Source organism: Primulina tabacum, chromosome 4 (assembly GCF_025594145.1).
Source record: "Primulina tabacum isolate GXHZ01 chromosome 4, ASM2559414v2, whole genome shotgun sequence".
NCBI lineage: Eukaryota > Viridiplantae > Streptophyta > Magnoliopsida > Lamiales > Gesneriaceae > Primulina > Primulina tabacum.
Genome location: NC_134553.1, coordinates 39,742,593 through 39,762,325, shown reverse-complemented (window position 1 = coordinate 39,762,325; position 19,733 = coordinate 39,742,593). Strand labels below are relative to the sequence as shown.

Sequence of the window (19,733 nt, the reverse complement as noted above, 5' to 3'; positions counted from 1 at the left end):
AGCCTCTTAGAGCTTGAGCATCCCATAATCCGGGGATAATATGTCCCGGGTGTTCCGTGGCCAGGCCCTTTGATGGGCCTCTTCGCAGATTCTCTCTGTCAAGCTATATCTTCAATGTCCCGAACAGCCCGAGATCCGGACTTCTGTGCTGATGCGTCTTATTGACCCGGATCACCCATGACCCAGGAACAATCCATCTTCATGACCCGAGCACTATCCATGACCTGGGACATCCCGGGGTATCAAAGATCTCACCAAAACTGCTTATATTTACCATTTTTTAAGCGAGGACTACGTAAAGCTCAAAATTTAAATCTTATTTAGGAAATTAAAGTTTTAGTTATAAATTAAAATTATTATTTGTATACGTGTATATTGGAAATATAAAATACTTAATTAATAGGATACGTTAGTAAAAAAGTTCCAAATATTTGATGTAACCAAAAATTACTTCGGGTTCGGTATATGAGCAAAGTCTTCAAAATTTTGGGGCTCGACAATCTTTAGGGCTCAGATCCTCTATACAGATGAACAAAGGTTAGTGAGCACCGAAAGTGTTTCTCGCATGGTCTTCCGATGCTTAAGTCAGAGTCGGTGAGGATTACAAAAGCATAAATGCGAGAGAATAGTGCCGCATGAGAGCATTGTGTGAAAGATTTAAACCATAGAGCATATATGATATTATATATAGAGATCGGAAGGGCCGAGGTCGGTTACCTTGTGATAGAAGAACTCTAGTTAGATATGTGATTTGTTACCATGGTTCGCTGTCGCGGTCGCGGAGATCGGAACGGATGCTACCGTTCCAGTTACAATGAAATTTCGCGAAACGGTCGCGGAACGAGTATTTAAAAAAAATATTATAAATATATAAAAATTAAAAATTTTGGAAAATATTTAGAAATATAAAAATTAAAATAAATATCATTTAAATAGATTATTTGATGTAAATAAAAAATTTAAATATTTTTAGAATTTTATTAACAATTTATTGAACACAATTTATATCGTCATTATATTTAAAATATTTCCAACCATATCAAAAATTAAATATACTATTAAAAATTATTTGTATTTAATTAATTAAAACTTTAAAATATTTTCGATTGGATATATATAAGTTCGCACTAATTTGAATCAATTTAGAGTGATGGACTAATTAATAAGTATCAAATCTTATATAAAATGATGTTACAAATTATTTAACATCAATTAAAATAGAAATATTTTATAATTAACTTAGTTTTTTTCACACTTTGTAATGAAAATTTCTCAATAAAAATAGTTGACTTGTAGTCTCTTCTTTATTAGTCTTTCATTGATGGATGCAGCGGGAAGAAGACTCAAGATTCACCATCTCACATCAACCGATGTGCTTTGCTTTCCAATGTTCCTAGTGAAATTAATGTTAAGCTTATTAAATTACTCATATCATATGATAATATAATAACAATGAGAAATGAAATATAAGTTGATGAAAACAAACATTTATATAGAAAGGTACATGTAAATGTTATATCATCGAGAAAGTAAAGATACGTGCATTAGGACCTACAATTGCATTATTTGTACTAGAAAGCAAAGATACGTGCATTATTAAATTCGTCGCTGATTCGAATTTGCGACGGTGTTATGAAAAACCGTCGCGAAATTTAGCGACAGTTTTTATTTAACCGTCGCCGATTTTAATTTAGCGACGGTTTTATAGCGACGGTTTTATTAAAATCAGCGACGGTTTAATAAAAACCGTCGCTACATACAAAAAACCGTCGCTAATAGCGACTGTTCAAAACAAAACCGTCGCGAATTGCGTTCCGGTTCTTTTCCACCGTTCTATCCCCGTTTTCCACCGTTATATCTCCGTTTTCGGTATACGAAACGCCGATACAAGCCATCACCTTACCCACCCCGGAACTTTGGAACGGCCGTTCCAGCCGCATCACGGCCGTTCCGGCGAACCATGTTTGTTACCATATTTGTGCTGATCCGCATAAGATTTTGGTAGGTTCGGAAATATCCCGAGATTTCCTTGATTATTTCTTGATTATAGGAGATTAGTATGTGTATTCCGTTGTCATGAGGATCTTTTGGATTTATTTTCAAGTATAATGAGATCTGCCACTGACAGCTTTAGTATGGCCAACGGGGTTCGGACACAAAACACTTGGACAACTATATTTGCCTTATTCCGGGCATGGAGTGCTTCCCTAGCCATGACTCGATTCTGGGATGGTGTTGTTGAAATTATTTTGTGGGCTCACATAATTTAATTAATTGTACATGGACAAGTTATCTAATAAATGACCCAATAAAGTGATCTAATTAATTATGGGTTTCTAAAGTATTAAATAAATTGGTATGGTCCATCTTATGTGTAGAAACCCAGTCCAATTAGGTCTTCTATGATGGGTTGAAGACTGCTAATGTTATATAAGGTTATGGTCCCAAAGGCACAGAGAAAACAACACAGAATACATACGACACACATATTCTAGATCTCTCTCCTTCTCCCATCAAAGGTAAGAATAAGGTGATCGATTTTCTGTTGCCTTGGAAGATCCATAACTCCGACGCTAGATCAATCAATGAATTCTAGTAGGTGTTTACTTTTATTCGTATTTTCTGATAATTCGACATGAATTCCTGGCGTGTTGTGATATATAGATTTAATAACATGATTTATAGATTTAATTTATTAAATCTCCAACAAGTGGTATCAGAGTCACGTTCATGTTGAATTATGAGAATTTTTTTTATTGATGGATCGAAACAGAAAATTATGTTTTATTCTCAGATCTGATACGATTTTCTAGTCTATAAATTTTTTGGATTCAGATATGATTTTTCTTAAAATTTTCTGAATTTGGATCTGAATAAATGCATGCTCTACGGATATAGTATTTTCGAATTTTTTTAAAAAAACGAAAATCAAAAATTCGAAATTTTCGGATTCAGGATAGGCCGTCGGATTAAGGGAAAATCGGACGTTCTCCGGCCACTTTCCGACGACTAAATCTTAGGTGTTTTGTTCGCAACACTCAGGCTCTCCATAACCCTCAATTAATTAGCCGTAAAAGCTTCTGTAAGGATCGATTTTTTTTACCTGAATCTCGGAACTTTTATCCGCGCGAATTCAGTCTTTTTTGCTGATTTCAATCGATTTGTGTCTAATTTTCGGTCGGATAAGGTATGGAGGTGGTCGGCCATGGTAAGGCGACGGCGGGTCATGGTTGTCGTCGACTGGTTTGGCCGGAGGTGGTGGCGGCTGCGGTTTTGTGAGTTGGGGCTAGGGTTTCGGGATTTGGGGATTTTTTGGTAATTTAAGGCCTTGTTTGGTTTCTAATTTTGAACCAGATTTTGAAATCCAGAATTTTGATCATTTATTAAATTTTGACTTCCGCAATTCTGATTTGTGAAATTAAATTCGACAATTTCAAAATTTAATTGTATGAAATAAAATTAATATGAAATTATTCTTTATTTTATCGTCTTTGTTTATTTCGATAAAATATTTGTGGATGAATAATTATAAGGTGCAAATATTTTATTTCTTGCATATTTGGTCTCTATATTTTATTTGGCCCAATCAAAGTTAAATTAATATCTTGTTCTCAAATTTGGTTAAATTTAAATTACATGTTAATAACGTGATTTTTTGAGATATGTAGATTGTGTTTCAATTTATTCGAAAAATAGTCGGCCCAAAGGAAGACTATTTTTTGGCCAAATTTCAAACACAATAGATGATTTTAAAGTGCATCTAGATCTATGCGGAAATTAATCGTCCCAAAGGAAGACTATTTTTTGGCCAGATTTTAGATTCAATATATCTTTTTCAAGTGCATTTATATCTATGCGAAAAATATTCGGTCCAAAGGAAGATTATTTTTTTGCTAGATTGCAGACTTTAAAAAAATTGTGTTTATATCTATGCACAAAATAATCGACCCAAAAGAAGGTTATTTTTTGGCCAGATTATAAGCACATAATTATGTGGTCTTAAAGCGTATCAAAACCATGCAGAAATTAATCAGCCCAAAGGAAGATTATTTTCTTGTCAGATTGTAGACACATTATATGATATTAAATTGTGTTAAATTTATGCGAAAAATGATCGACCTAAAGGAAGGTCATTTTCTGGCCAAATTTTAGCACAATATGTGGTACTAAATATGTGATAATTTCGAATTTATCCATGCATGCAATTGTCGGTCCAAAGAAAGACATATTGTTGGCCAGATTTATTATCAATATTTAATAACCATGATGTTTGAGTGTACCACTTAAAAATTGTTATTTTTTGTTCAAAGACTAAATATCTATGTCGTGCTAGGTATTTTTTTATGGTCCCACCACCAGCATTCTTATATTTTGTGATTTATTTAATTTAAATATATGCATGGACTATATTTTATTGTGAGTTTTTTGTTCTATTTTATTATAGCATCTTCTATATCTGCCAATCTGAACAACATTTCAGTACTTAATGGCTCAAACTTCAAGAAATGGAAAGAGCATGTTATGATAGTGCTCGGCTGCAGGAATTTGGACTATGCGCTAAGGGAAGATCGCCCCGCACTTTTGACCAGTTCAGGAACTGCTGATCAAAAGGGTTCTTTGGAAAAGTGGAAGCGATCAAATCGCATGAGTCTGATGATTATGAAACATTCCATTCCAGATACTATAAGGGGTGCAATTCCTGAAGAAAATGATGCCAAAAAGTTCCTTACTCAAATAGCAGTTCGTTTCGCTGCAAATGAAAAGGTCGAGACAAGTGCTATTTTAAGTAAGCTTGTCTCAATGCGGTACAAAGAGAAAGGGAACATAAGGGAGTACATAATGGAAATGTCAAATCTTGTGACTCGACTAAAAACATTCAAATTGGAATTGTCGGAAGACATAGTCGTTCATTTAGTCTTGATCTCTCTGCCTGCGCAATTTAATCAATTCAAAATTAATTATAATACCCAGAAGGAAAAGTGGACTTTGAATGAGCTTATTGCACAGTGCGTTCAGGAGGAGGAGAGATTGAAACAAGATGTTATTGAAAGTGCTCACTTGGCATCTAACTATCAAGGTAATTGCATCAATAAGAAAATGTAATGGATCAATAAGGAAGGAAACTCTGGGACTTCACATCATATAGAGCAACAAAAACAAGATAAAGTGATCACTTGTTTCTTTTGCAAAAGGACTGATGGGCATGTGAAGAATGATTGTCCCAAATATGCCAATTGGCGTGCAAAGAAAGGGTTGCCTAAGGAGCCGGTTGCAAACTGATGGTAAAAGATACATCTTATGGAAAATGACAATAAAATTGTTGGTGTTTTTTTAAAAAGATTTATTTAGGAACTGAGTTTTTTATTTTCTGATATTTGAATTTGAAAAACGAAATATGATTTTAGTTTCATGTTTGGACAAATCAAGTTTTTCCTTTATTCATGTGGTATTTTAAATTTTTCGAAATTCAAATATGTTTGGTATGAGTTCCTTGATTGATAAGCTTGATAAATTGAACATCAATATTTTAAATGACATTGACATTATGAATGCATGAAATTTTGAAATTAAATGCAAATTAATTTCGTATGTTGACTTTAGTGAGAGTGAGTAAATTGAAAAGTCAACATTGAAAAGAATATATTGATGTTTATGTCCACATATGTGGTGGTATAAATTTTTCAGGTGGTAATCTCATTCGGATTTATAGAGAACATTGTTTAGATATCGTGAACATCATTAGAATGTTGGGAAAATATTTAAGAAACACGACATTGGATTATTAATCGGGTTATGCGGTACATAAAGTGAACTAATGATTTTATGCTCACACATCGGAAATCTGACTTGGAAATAGTTAGATATTTGGATTCCGAATAAAGTTGCGTAATTTTATCACCGAAAATGATCATTAGTCTAAGAAACTATTGAGGATCAATTGTGATAATAAAGCCGCTATATTATATTTAAAAAACAACTGAAATTTGTCAAAGTCAAAATATATTGACACAGAGTTTCTAGTCATAAGGAAATAATTCAGAGTGATTGTGTGTCAATTGAGCATGTTATTGCAAACTCTATAATTGCGGATGCGTTTGTCATGGGTTGGCCACCCAAGATTTTTGGGCATGTGACACACATTGGTGTTGTCCATATAGTTGATATGCATGTACAGTGAGAGTTTGTATTCGGTTTGAGCATTGACTCATTTGACATGATTTAAGTTTCTCTACAGACTAAGGTTTATTTGAACTCTGAAATAAAGTGATGCCTTTCATTGTGGTTTAACATTTGGTTGAAAGTCTGTTATTGGACTCTTTGAGTCATTAGGAGGGCCAGTTGGAAATACATGTTTTATTTTTTGGATCACATTTATGTATTTCCATGCTACACATCCATACTTGATCTATGTTATTGATTATGCTAATATTGTGATCATTGATGTATCTAGTGATTTTAAATGTAGCGATGACTGCTTTGGTTCGATATTGGTATAATTGATAGACCAGATTGTTAAGAAATATTTTGGTTTAGATAACAAGAGCTCAATCCAGTTTTTGCATGTACAATATCCGGATAACTTATATGGCCCAAGTGGGAGATTGTTGGAATTATTTTGTTAGCTCACATAATTTAATTAATTGTACATGGACAAGTTATCTAATAAAGAACCCAATAAAGTGATCTAATTAATTATGGGTTTTCAAAATATTAAATAAATTGGTATGGTCCACCTTATGTGTAGAAACCCAGCCAATTAAGTCTTCTATGATGGGTTGAAGACTGCTAAGGTTATATAAGGTTATGGTCCCCAAGGCACAGAGAAAACAACACAGAATACAAATAACACACGTATTCTAGATCTCTCTCCTTCTCCCATCAAAGGCAAGAATAAGGTGGTCGATTTTCTGTTGTCTTGGAAGATCTATAATTCCGACGCTAAATCAATCAATGTATTCTGGTACGTGTTTACTGTTATTCATATTTTCTGATAATTCGACATGAATTAGTGGCGTGTTGTGATATATGGATTTAATCACATTATTTATAGATTTATTTAATAAAATCTCCAACAGGTGTCCCATGAAAGAGCTGGTATGACAGCTAGGCTCGGACCTTCCAGCTCTGTTAGGACTAAGGAGCAGGGTTCGAGTGAGATAGGATCATGGGTGAGGCTCGGGTCGGAACCGATATGGAATTGGCATGTTAAAGGAAGGGCAAGGCTTGGCTTTTCCATGTTGAGGCTCTTCTGCTCTTCCCGTGATGCGTCTCTTCCGTTGCTCTATTCTTCCATGGCTATGCTCTTCTCATGGTGGGCTCTTCCATTGCTACGATCTTTCATGGATATGCTTTTCCCATGGTTGGTACGAGTATGTGTAGGAAGAGGAGTACTTTTGCTCGGGGAAAGACCAGATCCGTTTATAGGGCATCGACTCTATTATTAATTTTAAAAAGACTAAATATTAAATTGGACAAACCCAAATCTAATCAACCTGAATTATATATTAATCCAACGATTATCTTTCTATCAATCTATAAATTCCTTGTTTCGTTCAAAGAGTAGATTCAATATCAATGCATTGTCACATGTTTCTCTTGTTCTACGATGATTGAAGTTAAAAAATAATTATGTTATTCATATATTTCAATTTATTATCTCAATCTTCGTAATTTCATCTCACGAACCAAGCGTTGATGCGAACCTCAATTAGTTTGATTGATTAACACTTGAAAAGAGTTGTGCCGTAATTGATGCCACTTGAAGTTGGTGACTTTTAAATAGGATGCTAATTGAGAACTTTAATGGGTGTATTCGTTACAGAGATTTATCGACTATTTTAAATAACAAAATTTTCTGGAGTTGATATTTACTTACTTTTGCAGAATCTCACAGATTTTTAAAGATTTTCATATAATCTTGTAAATTTTTTTGTATGACTTTTATTGACATTTGTACAAAAATTTATAGAACCCTATGAATTTTGTAATTTATTATTGTGATTTTTTAAAATTTACTTGAACTAACAATTGAACGTGGATAATTTTTATTTATTTCAAATATTTCTCTATCTCAATATAATATTATTTATATATTGATTTTAAGAAAGACAATAAATAAGTTATTATTAAATTTATTACAATTAAACTTCAATTATTCAATTCAACATGTTTATTTAAATAATGAATATTTTTTAAAAATACATAACAATAATTTTCAATATTAATAAATAATCAAACTTAAAATAATTTCATTCGTTTTAAATAAATTTTTGTATAAAAAATATATATATAAAAAAAAATTGACAATATGTCAAACAAAAAAATAAACAAGACAATTATTTATACCTGAAAATAAATAATAAGTATTGTTAGGAACGGTTAAGATGGGTAAGGTGTTTAGAAGGGGGTTGAATAAACACGTTGGTTTATAAATTTCTTTTCTGAAATGTGAATCAGTTCTTCGAGGAACTGATCCAAAAATCTTATGTGTCGATATAAATCAGTCAACTTATACAAGTGCGGAGTAAGACTGAAATATAGATTGAATACTTAAAATAAACTGAAATGGACACGGGAATTTTTCTGGATGTTCGGAAACTTCAAATACTCCCTACATCACCCCTTCTATCACGAGGATATAATTTCACTAAACGACTTTGATATATTACAACAAATTATAATAACCCACTTTAGTTGGTCTTACACACTGCCAAACTGAAACTCTTAGTGTAACATTTTTTACACAGTTTGTAAAACTGAAATATGCTCTAATGCGTAGCCTGAATACTACTGATAAATGCAATGAGTGTAGAGCATGAATATGCGATCGGAAATCTTGAGAATATGCTTGTAAAGTGTATCACAATTGATTGGTTTGATTGCTTTGTGTAATCGCTTGTTCTTGTTCACCAACCTTCTTCAACTGACACTACAACAAAAACGCTAAAAGACAACGGATTTTATCCGTTGTCGTAGGTCATTTAAACTGTTGTAACTGACAGTATTTTTGAAAGTACATTCAATGACAATGATTTTAAACCGTTGTCGTAGCTAACATATTGCGACGGTTTTTTAAAAATCGTCAAAGCGACGGTTTTTTACTAAGCCGTCACTAATTGGTTTTTGACTAATCTGTCGCTCATTAGAGACGGTTTATCTTAAACCGCCTCTCAAATTAGCGATGATTTTTTACTAAACCGTCACTAATTAGCGATGGTTTAGACATAATACGTCGCTAATTTTTCAGTAAAAAAAAATTATTTTTATAATTTAATAAATCTACCAAAAAAACCTTACAATCTAACTAAGCTAACAATATTCATGATCTTAACTAACACTTAGAAACTTACCAAGAATTGAAGCGAAAAAACTTACCTTAAATCGAAATTAAATTCATCTAAGAGAGAAAAATTTATTGTAGATGTGAAGCGGTGTGGAGGAAATTGGATCAAAAATGCGAATATTTATAGACAATTTGCGAAGGTTTTTGGTAAAACTGTCGCTAATATTAAACCATCGATAAGCAAAAACTATCGCTATTAGCGACGGTTTTGTTTAATCCGTCGCTATTTAAAATCGTCGCAATTTTTTAAATAGCGAGCGACGGTTTTTGTTTAAATTGTCGCTATTTTAAAAATTGCGACGGTTTTATTAAAATCGTCGCTAAATATTCTCTAAACCCGTCGCTAATTAACAAAGGTTCGTAAAATCGTTGTCATTTCTCCAAAAAAACACGCTAATCAACAACGCTTAGCTAAAACCATTGTTGTTTGTCCAAAAAACACGCTAATCCATAACAATTTTCTAAAACCGTAGTCGTTTGTCCAAAAACACGCTAATCCACAACAGTTTTAACAAAAAATGTTGTCGTTTATCCAAAAAACACGCTAATCCACAACGATTTTTGTTAAAACCGTTGTTAAAAGTAAAAACACAACGGTTTTCCAATAAAACCATTGCTTTTTGAGTGTTGTTGAAGGCATATTTTCTTGTAGTGTAAGTCGATCAGGTATATATAGTCTTCGAACTCAACGGTCACATTGAATGCATTTATGTCCATTTAATGAAAAATATTCATCGATTCGACGTGTAGTAGCTTTATCTGATAGTAGTACGAGGTTTTTCAGACTGTTCTGTTCTGATACAGTTGTTCTCTTTGGTACTACTTGTCAGACTGTGCTGCTGATCTTTTAACTGATGTCGAGGCAACTGAGTAGAAGTCAACTGATCAGCCAATCAGTTGAGCTGGGCATTATCAGTTGTAACTGATCTCCTATCAGTTACGAGAACTTCAGTTGATAAGGTTTTTCAGTTCAGCTTAAATGAAGTCTTCAGTTGTGTCTGTTCAATCAGTTAAATTCTTCAGTTCCTTTAAGATTAATTTTTCAAACTCTGAAACCTATAATATTCCAACAATTTCCCCCTTTTCGGTATTTGACAAAACTTAGATTTCTTGAACTAGTGATAGAAAAAATGATTGTAGATAAAATAATGTACAGATTCGTACATATTCAGCAATGACATTTTTTATTGATTTGAAAGATGTAAGTGCATATTCGTACAAACATTTCAAATAAAAATTAAGGCTCCAGACTAATCAACTGATTTAGGACACTCAGAAATTTTTCTAACTTCTTCTCAGCTAGTCTTTTATCAGTTGGCTTGTCTGGTTCAATTCTCTTTTTGCTACTTGCTTCTAGTGCCTCTGTCTTTTGTTCTTCCCCTTTTTTGTCAACACTCACCACTCTTGTGAAGAGGAGGAATGATGAACTCACTTGAGCAGCTATAACCTTCAGTTTCAGATGCTTCGCTATCTGAGTCTGCCCACTTTGATTTGTTTTCTTCCGCTAACAAAGCTTCATGCTTCTTCTTGGATGACTTCTTTTCATCCCGGAATCTTCTTCTATTCTCGAAGGGCTTTTTACCCTTCTCAATTGATCTTCTACTGTCCTTTTAGGCTTTGGACATTCAACAATGAAGTGACCAATTTTTTCACGGTTGAAAAATGCATTTGGTTCCTCATTGGGTTCACTCCTTCGATAGTTTCTTTGATAGGATCCTTGGCTCTTTCTCATGAACTTCTCAAATTTTCGTACAAACAATGACATGGCATCACTGTTTAATTGTTCTGCTGACTTTTCAGTTGAAACTTATGGTTCCAGTTTCATTGCACTTAAAGCAGTTGTAACTGGTGGAATAGTTGGCTAGGCTTTTAAATATGCAAATAGATTGTGCAATTCCACCTTGTTCAAGTCCTTAGATTTCCTTATTGCCATGGTCTTAAAAGCTCATTCTTTGGGAAGACCGCACATCACTTTCAGGGCAATCTCTTTATTTGAGTGCATTTAGTTCATTTACTATGCTTCTGACTCTTTCATCCAAATCATTCATAGATTCCTTAGCTTTCATTTATGTTGTCAAACTTCTGAACAACAACAAAAAGCTTGTTTTCTTTTGTTTGCTCGTTTCCTTCACATAGCTGACTCAGCTTCTCCCAAATTTCTTTAGCTGTTTTACATACTTGATCTTGCTAAAAGTGTTCTTGTCTAGAGTCTTATACAGGATGTCTTTGGTTACATTATCCAAGTTATCTTTTCTTTTGTCTTCAGAAGTCCACTCATCTCGTGGCTTCTCTATTCGATGTGGTGCTCCATCAGTCAAAGCAATGGCTGAGTTGTCTTTCATGATTTTCATTGGTCTGTCTGTAATGACGTACCACATGTCATCATCATGAGCAGCCAGATGAGCCTGCATTCTTATCTTCCAATCATCAAATTTTTCTTTGGAAAACATGATAATTTTATTGAAAGATGACATGGTGTTCTGTAACAGTTTGAGCGTTTGAAAATATTCAAAACAAGATTAACCGCTCTGACACCACTTGTCAGGATCAGTTAAGATGTGAAAGGTGTTTAGAAGGGAGGTTGAATAAACACCTTGATTTATAATTTTTTTTCTAAAATGTGAATCAAGTATTTGAAAAACTGATCCAAAAATCTTGTATGTCAATATAAATCAGTCAACTTAAACAAGTTTGGAATAAAACTAAAATATATATTGAATACTTAAAACAAACTGAAATGATAATTGAAATGAACACGGTAATTTTTCTGGATGTTTGGAGACTTCAAATACTCCTACGTTACATCTTCTATCACGAGGATAGGATTTCACTAAAAGAGTTTGATATATTATAACAAATTGTAATAATCCACTTTATTTGGTCTTACACACTGCAAACTGAAACTCACATTCAAATAATTAGGTTTAATCAAAAATATTTTTTGACATTTTATTGTTGTACTTTAAACTTTAATTCTTCTACTTAATAGAATTTCATAAAGTCATTAAAAGTATAGTGGCATTTTGAATACATATAGACTTTTGTAGAGTTTTTAAAAGTCAAGTTTGAATATCACATGACTTTTTAAAATTCTACAAAAATTTACATTGAATACCACTAAACTTTTATAGAGTATATAAAAGTCTAGATTGAATACCTCAACATTTTTAAACTCCATAAAAATTATTAAAAGTCTAAAACCAATACACACCTTTAGTGTTTTGAGAACATGTCTCAGGAGTCCAGCTCTGTCATTGAAATTAAATAATTTTATATACTTTACAAAGAAAAGTATATGTATATCATTTTTAAAAAAGCCTTCGAGACTCACCGAGCACCGACCCAAAAATTCCAAGTTTTGGCCAAGATAAGTAATCGAGTACCAAAAAGTCAAGGACTGGTCGGGAAAGATGACCGATAACTTTCCAAGTACTGAGAACTTAGCTGCACTCAGCGAAGAGGAATAGAGATGTCAATAATCGGATGTCATACATCGAGAATTCGACGCATCGGCATATGGTTATAACACGTTGAAAAGTTGGGATTATTAGCATCCAAACGCAAAGCTATTCCGCTAAAAGAAAATCATAAATCGGAAGCAACATTCGAAAGCCGACAGTTGGCTCGAGAAGGATCAGAAAAGGGACGAGGAGTAGCGGAACTGGTCATTCGAACCAAAGGGGGCAGTCCATATTGGATGAGTCGGATAGCAACACAGATCAAAGCGGTAAGAAAAATTCTGGCTAGTAAATCAGACATGTGCATACTCTTAACAAGAAAACAAAACTTGAAATTATGACTTCAAATTATAGTTTATGTGATTCTCAACTTTATTTGAATCATTCCTAATTATCTTATTTTCACAAGTTGTTTATCATATTATAATAAATTAATTAAATTCCATGTAAATATCTATTGTAAAATATTAATATTATATAAACTAAATTATTTTAAAAAGATTACAATAAATTTAAAATTTATCATAACTTATATAAAAAAAAAAAAAGGAAAATTAGATCAATTGACGTTGGCGCGTCGCAGGGTGTGCCATCGGTTGAACTAAAATCTCGTGTTTGACAACTTTGACTCGAGACGATGTTCTTAAAACAGATTCGAGTAACTTCACTCTGAGTTCTTAAACAGTTTCGGGATTCAATACTCAAAATCAGTCATTCTTGCTAATTTACAGATGTCAAATGAAAGTAAGCCGACATTCATGAGCTCCCCGTGGAAGATAAGAAACCAGCTTAGAATGGAGGTCTTCACGACGACAACGAGACTTTGTATCTATCCTTACGATCTTCAAGACTTTAGCATGCATCATAATATAACTTACCATGTTCAACTCATGCTCTCCACCTGCAAATCCACTGATTGATACATATTAAGGGATGATAATAGACACTCCGGTAAATTCTTAGGCTCCCTCCAACAATTTACTTCATTTACCTAAAAAAACCAATCACACCAACACCACGTAAGATTACAAAGAAAAACAAAGTGATTGAGAAACAAAGAGAAGATCTTCTCAATAATTGGTATCAAGATACCTCTCGGATAGTAAGGAATTCTAGCTTATAAGCACTTTCAAGCAATTCTGACAACAAATACCAATCAGCTTCTAATTCCAGTTTGATCAAATTATGGAACCTTGTTGTTGCAAAGGAGAATGTCAGGTTCTGATGCTGAAAAGAGAGGTCATTGTATCGTGACACCATTGGATACATAAACATCAATAGTTTATGTGAAGGAATACAGTTGAAATAATAAATCTAATAATGAAAACAAAGCAAATACCTCCATCATGGTGCAACTTCTAAATGTTTGACTTTCGGCATTAGACAGCCTTTCAACAAGTTGAGACAAATTCCTCCAATGTCTGATGTTTGTTTCGGAATCGTGATCATAGGAAAGAAAACTTTTTGCTACAAACATGGAGGATAGCTTTTCGGATAGAATAGTGTGGGAATATTTATCTTTTATGTCAAGATATTGAACCGAGGGGATATCTAACACTACCTTGTGTTCATAATGGCGCTCTAACATATAACAATGAAACTTAGACCACAACACAGAGGATTTTAGAGTGGGTGAACTTACATAACAACAGCCCATGTTGTCACATAACTTTCTTTCAATGACCAAATCCTCAATAGCTAAACACCCAGAAACCAAGTTAGGAAGGGACTCACCATTCTCATAGCAATTATAGCGAAGATGGAGTTTCTTGAGTCTAGGCAAACATACATCACCGGGCTTGGCAGAGATTTTAAAATTTTGAAGAGTCAATTCAATCAGAGTGTTACACTTGAAACGACATTGAGTCAAAGTAACATCAGAGAAATCACAGAGACGAAGAACCTGAACATTGCGTGCAATGGCAGTGCTGATCCATGCATCAATTTGACATTGGCTAGCAACATCATCTGAGCGGATAATTAAACTATCTATTGACCCATTGTGAAGCGACAGAACATTGTCAACCATGTCCGAAAATGGTTTGACAATTGTGATTAAACTTATAATATTCTAGGTCGTTGAAACGACGATCGCGGACATAGTTCCATAGGTACCTCCATCTTCTGGCTAAAACACTAGTTTTCGCAGAAAAATGGTTTGGGAGAAAAGAGAGAATATGGCATATAATTGGGTCTGGCAAGCTGCTGATTATATCCATGGAAGCCATTACCATTACCAAGGTCAGTTCAAATCCTAGCCCTCTCTTCTAAATCGTTTCACAACCACTTCAATTGATGAGAAATAGCTTCACGTTTGCCCTAAAATAATTTACCAGAAATTACGATATTTGAAGCTAGGGTTAGGGTTTTGGGCAAATATTAACACAAAGGAACAAAATAAATTTACCACACGAACTGCATACCCCTGGAAATTGTATAAAAACCTAATTTCCTATGGAATTTAGTTCATAGCGGGAGAGTTTTGTTTTAATCCAGAAACCCACTGGGCCGAATTACCCAGTAACAAATTTAAATTCTTTTTTCGAACAAAAATTAGTTTTTCATATATTTATCAGTATATCATATATGTTTTTTAAAAAGTGAACATATATGTCTAAACTATAATTTATCAATATTATATGTTTATAATATATTGAAACTATAAAAATTCTTATTTAATCGAGTATGTTCAAAAAAAAATTCCTAATCTTTATCACTTCTTAATATTTTATTTTAAAAATAATAAAAACTAAATAGGATCATAATTAATAATTTTTTTTATGGAAACATAAATTTTTAGACGGTTTAAGAAACAAAGAGGGTGGGAGAGTTAAGGTGAAAATTGTTGATAAAAAAAATACTAATATAAAATTAAAAAATACTGATGTATAATCGATAATTGCTGACTATTCAGATGTCAAATCAAGAATTAAACCCAAATAGTCAAAAAATTAAAAGTTCTTTAAAAGTTTGATATTTTAAAAAAATCTAATTAAACTATTTAATGTACTAAAAAAATCATTTTTCCTTAAATCTATAAAGTGGACAAACAAAAATTCTGTATAGGTGGTATTCAAATTAATTTTCAAAATAGAGATTTATCCCTCAATCTCGACGAAAATCAATACTTTATTTATTTCTTGAACTACAATATAGAATGAAATTAGTATACGAGATTTGCTTAAGCATTTTAAGCTTAGAATTATCACGACATATCGACTTCAGCATGTTTCAGAATGACAAAAACTTGCGTGAGATTGTCTTACGGGTCGTATTTGGTGAGACAGATATCTTATTTGGGTCATCCATGAAAAATATTATTTTTTATGCTAAAAGTATTAATTTTTTATTGTGAATATCGGTAAGGTAGACTCCGCCGACAAGTTGGCGAATTGATACATAATTAAGAGACGACAACAGACACCAGGCTCGGTAGAGATTTTTACAATCTTGAATAGTCAATTCGACGGGAGTGCTACACTTGAAACAGCATCGGGGCAACCATTCAACCCATAGATCAGAGAGAGAAAGAACTTGAACATTGTGTGCAATGGCAGTGCTGATCCACGAATCTATTCGACGTGGCTAGTGAAAATATCAGGATCTGCGAGGATAATTAAATTATGCATGGACCCCTTGTGCAGCAGCAGAACCCTGTCAACCATTTCACGAAATTCATTTTGTTTTCGGTCCAGGATTCATAATATTTTTGTTCCTCAAAACGAAAATCGTGAATGCGTAAGTCCACAGGTACCTCCATCTTCTAGCTAGAACACTAGTTGTCGCCCGAGAAATGAATCAGGAGAAAAAGAGAGAATGTGGCATAGAATTGGGTCTGACAAGCTGCTGATATATTCATGGATGGCAATACCAAGACATCAAATCTTAGCTCTCTCCCTCTCTCTAAATCGTTTCACAACAGCTGCGATCGGGGGAAAATTAGGTAAAAATATCAATGAGGGGCATTTGCAAATATGAGCTACAAAAAAAAAAAAAAAAAAATTAAAGTCAAAGACTTCATTATTTTATTTTTTTTGGTCAATAGAACTTAATTTAATTAACAGTTGATCTAAATATTAATTAATAAAGTTTTGAGTCCATTAAAAAAAACCCAAACCAACTTTCTTCAGCGGTCACAACTTCCCACTTCTGATCTATTTCCCTTCTTCCTTACTTCTTTTCCATTCCATCAACAGCATTGACCATTTTCTCTCATTTTTCTCATTCTCAATTTTCCTTTCATTCTTAGCATTCTCAACCTTTTCATTTTCTTTTCTCCAAAGAAATAGAAATTAGAATCAAAGCTTAATGACATTTCATTCTCATATAATATGTTTTTCACAGGATCATTGGAAGATCAATATAAGGTATTTTATTTGGCCGTTTATGTTTTCATGTGTGTGATTATCCTCTACTCAAGTAATTTGATTTGTCATTCAGTTTTGTTAGAATTATTTTGTCCGACAGATTCTCAAAATAATAAGAATATCAGTATATGATGTAAAATAGAAATTGTGTTTAGTCAGAATTAGGTGTTGTTCCAGATGTTATCAACATCTGGGACAACATGCAACGAAAAATCGTATTTTGTAACACGAATTGACTTAAATAAACAACTTAGAGGAGATTAAATTTGCACAAGTATAATACTATACTTGTGCGATGTCTTATGCCAAAAATATATCAATAGAAAAACCAATCGTTTACAAAAATCACATCATTGTGATTCTCACTAAAATCAGTTTCCCGAACAAGTTGAGAAAACAAATGCTTTCTAAAACAAATAAACCAGAATAAACTAAAACAAGAAAGCAAAACGGTTGCTAAAAAGTAGATCCACGAGAAGCAATCTTCGTCCAACTTCCTCACAGATGTTGTCCGCAGATGTTCGCAACATTCACAGCAACACTATATCACACTTTTCACAGCACGTCTCTTGAATAAGGTTTTCTCTGAATTCCTGAACGTGCACACGTGAGTGAATATTGACCGAGCATAGAAGAAGAAGAACTCAATGATGTCTTGATCTCTTATTTATAGATGTGCGAGTTTCATTCCATAAGGTAACCTACTTCACAAGGAAAGATAAGAGTTTGCTAGGAATAAACTCTTTTAAACACTAGCTACCATATCTCATCAATTCATTATCACAAATATCATATCTCCGAATATATTTAAATGATATCTCATTATCTAAGAAAGGCAAATCATATTAAATATTTACTTAGTCAAGGCAACAAGGAAAGCCTGTTGTTAAGAAAATAATTTAAGTCAACAAATATATCAATTAAACTCGGAATATAATATTTCCATTCAATCTCCCCCTTTTTGCCTTTCTTGGACAAAATGAGATCAAACCCATTATCCTGAACTTAGCTCAAATTAAGTTCCCCCTGAGTTAGAGAAAATTTTCTCCCCTGAATAAAATAAGGTTAGCACGAGTGTTGTTAGAAATGTTTGGCAACACTTAAGACAACATCTACTCGATTCCATTAGCAGTTTACTATTCAAATACATCAGGCGCAGAAGCAACACATAAGCAGAATATTAGAAAACAGAAACAACACAAGAAAACTAAATTCTTAGGCAAACCAAATTAAGATAACCTCTCAACCAAACCAACCAAAATAGACCACTTAATTTTCCGCATTTTCCATCATCGTCCTCATTCCATCACATCATCATTGGTCCCCATGACGGACCAGCTACAGGTTTGATCATCTCCATCTCCCCCCTTTTTGTCCTGGAAAGATCGCATACTAACTATCCAAAAAGATCCGAAAATTTCGCGCGACAGCTTCATAGTAAGCAATGTCAGCCTTGGCCTGTTCAACCGTTTGCATAGCATGATCAATAGCAGCCTTGGCTTGCTCCACCTTCGTCATAGCATGAGAATGTGTTCATTTACTTCGGAGACAGAGATCATGATGTAATCAGTGGACGGTGGATGAGCACGAGGGCTTCGCGGTGCAGTAGGGGCTGCAGAAGGATTACAAGGGGCAGACCAAGGAAGATCAACCTTCCTATTTCCCTTGAAGAATGGGAGCGATCTTGAATGGTTCACCAAGGTCAGATAAGCGTTCTCTGACATCTCTAACAAAACCTTGGGAGACAAGAAGCCCATAGATCAGACTGGGAAATGGGAGCTTCGAAGATCGCAGACCACCCGCAGCATATTGAAGCACTGTGTTGAACACCAGTTGTCCAAAATCAAACACTCCATCTTGCCCGATAGAATACAGAACCAGAGTTTGATGCCTGGTGACGGTGGTGGTGTTTGTAGAAGGAGTCCAGTTGCGGATGACCAGTTTGTGAAGAACGGAATAAAATGATGTCAGATTTGCTGCTGAAACCTTCTGTGGATGGACCGGGAAGTGAGAAATAACGCCTCCAGTGAGGGTTGAGGTAGCCAGATCAATGTCAGGGGCAAGACCATCAATGTCCAATGGTGGGGTCTGGTAAAGCTGATTGATGACAGTAGGGGTGAACTCATAGATCCTGTTTCGGACAAATACTTTCCCATACTTGGCAGAGCGTTCATCACAACGCTCAGGGACAGGTTGGCATAGAATTCTAACACAGGCAGTCGGGAAACGGTGTTACCGCTGATACAGTGGGAAGAAGATGGCAGTGCTTTAGAAAGGCGAGCAAATTTGTCTTTCGAAGACAGCCTCATCAATATTCTTTCCTCCAAAAATAAGCGATGCACATACAGATTCCACTGATCAGAGGCTTGCACAGTGTAGAATTTGTTCGAGAAAGCAGTAGTGAGATCATACTCAGAACCATCTGTGTTGTCCACACTGTTGGCAACATCTTCCGCAACATCTTCATCAGCAGAGGACTTTGCTGAAACATTAGGCAGATGAGGCAGCCTCATCAAGTGAATCATCAGTATGGTGAGAGGGGTCACCACATTCAGTACTAGTAGA

General features: G+C 34.1%; 1 pseudogene; it reads right to left on the bottom strand.

Annotated features, from left to right (window-relative positions):
* Nucleotides 1-13,684: 13,684 nt before the first annotated feature.
* LOC142541985 (F-box/FBD/LRR-repeat protein At5g56420-like) lies at nt 13,685-15,274 on the bottom strand (annotated as a pseudogene).
* Nucleotides 15,275-19,733: the final 4,459 nt, after the last annotated feature.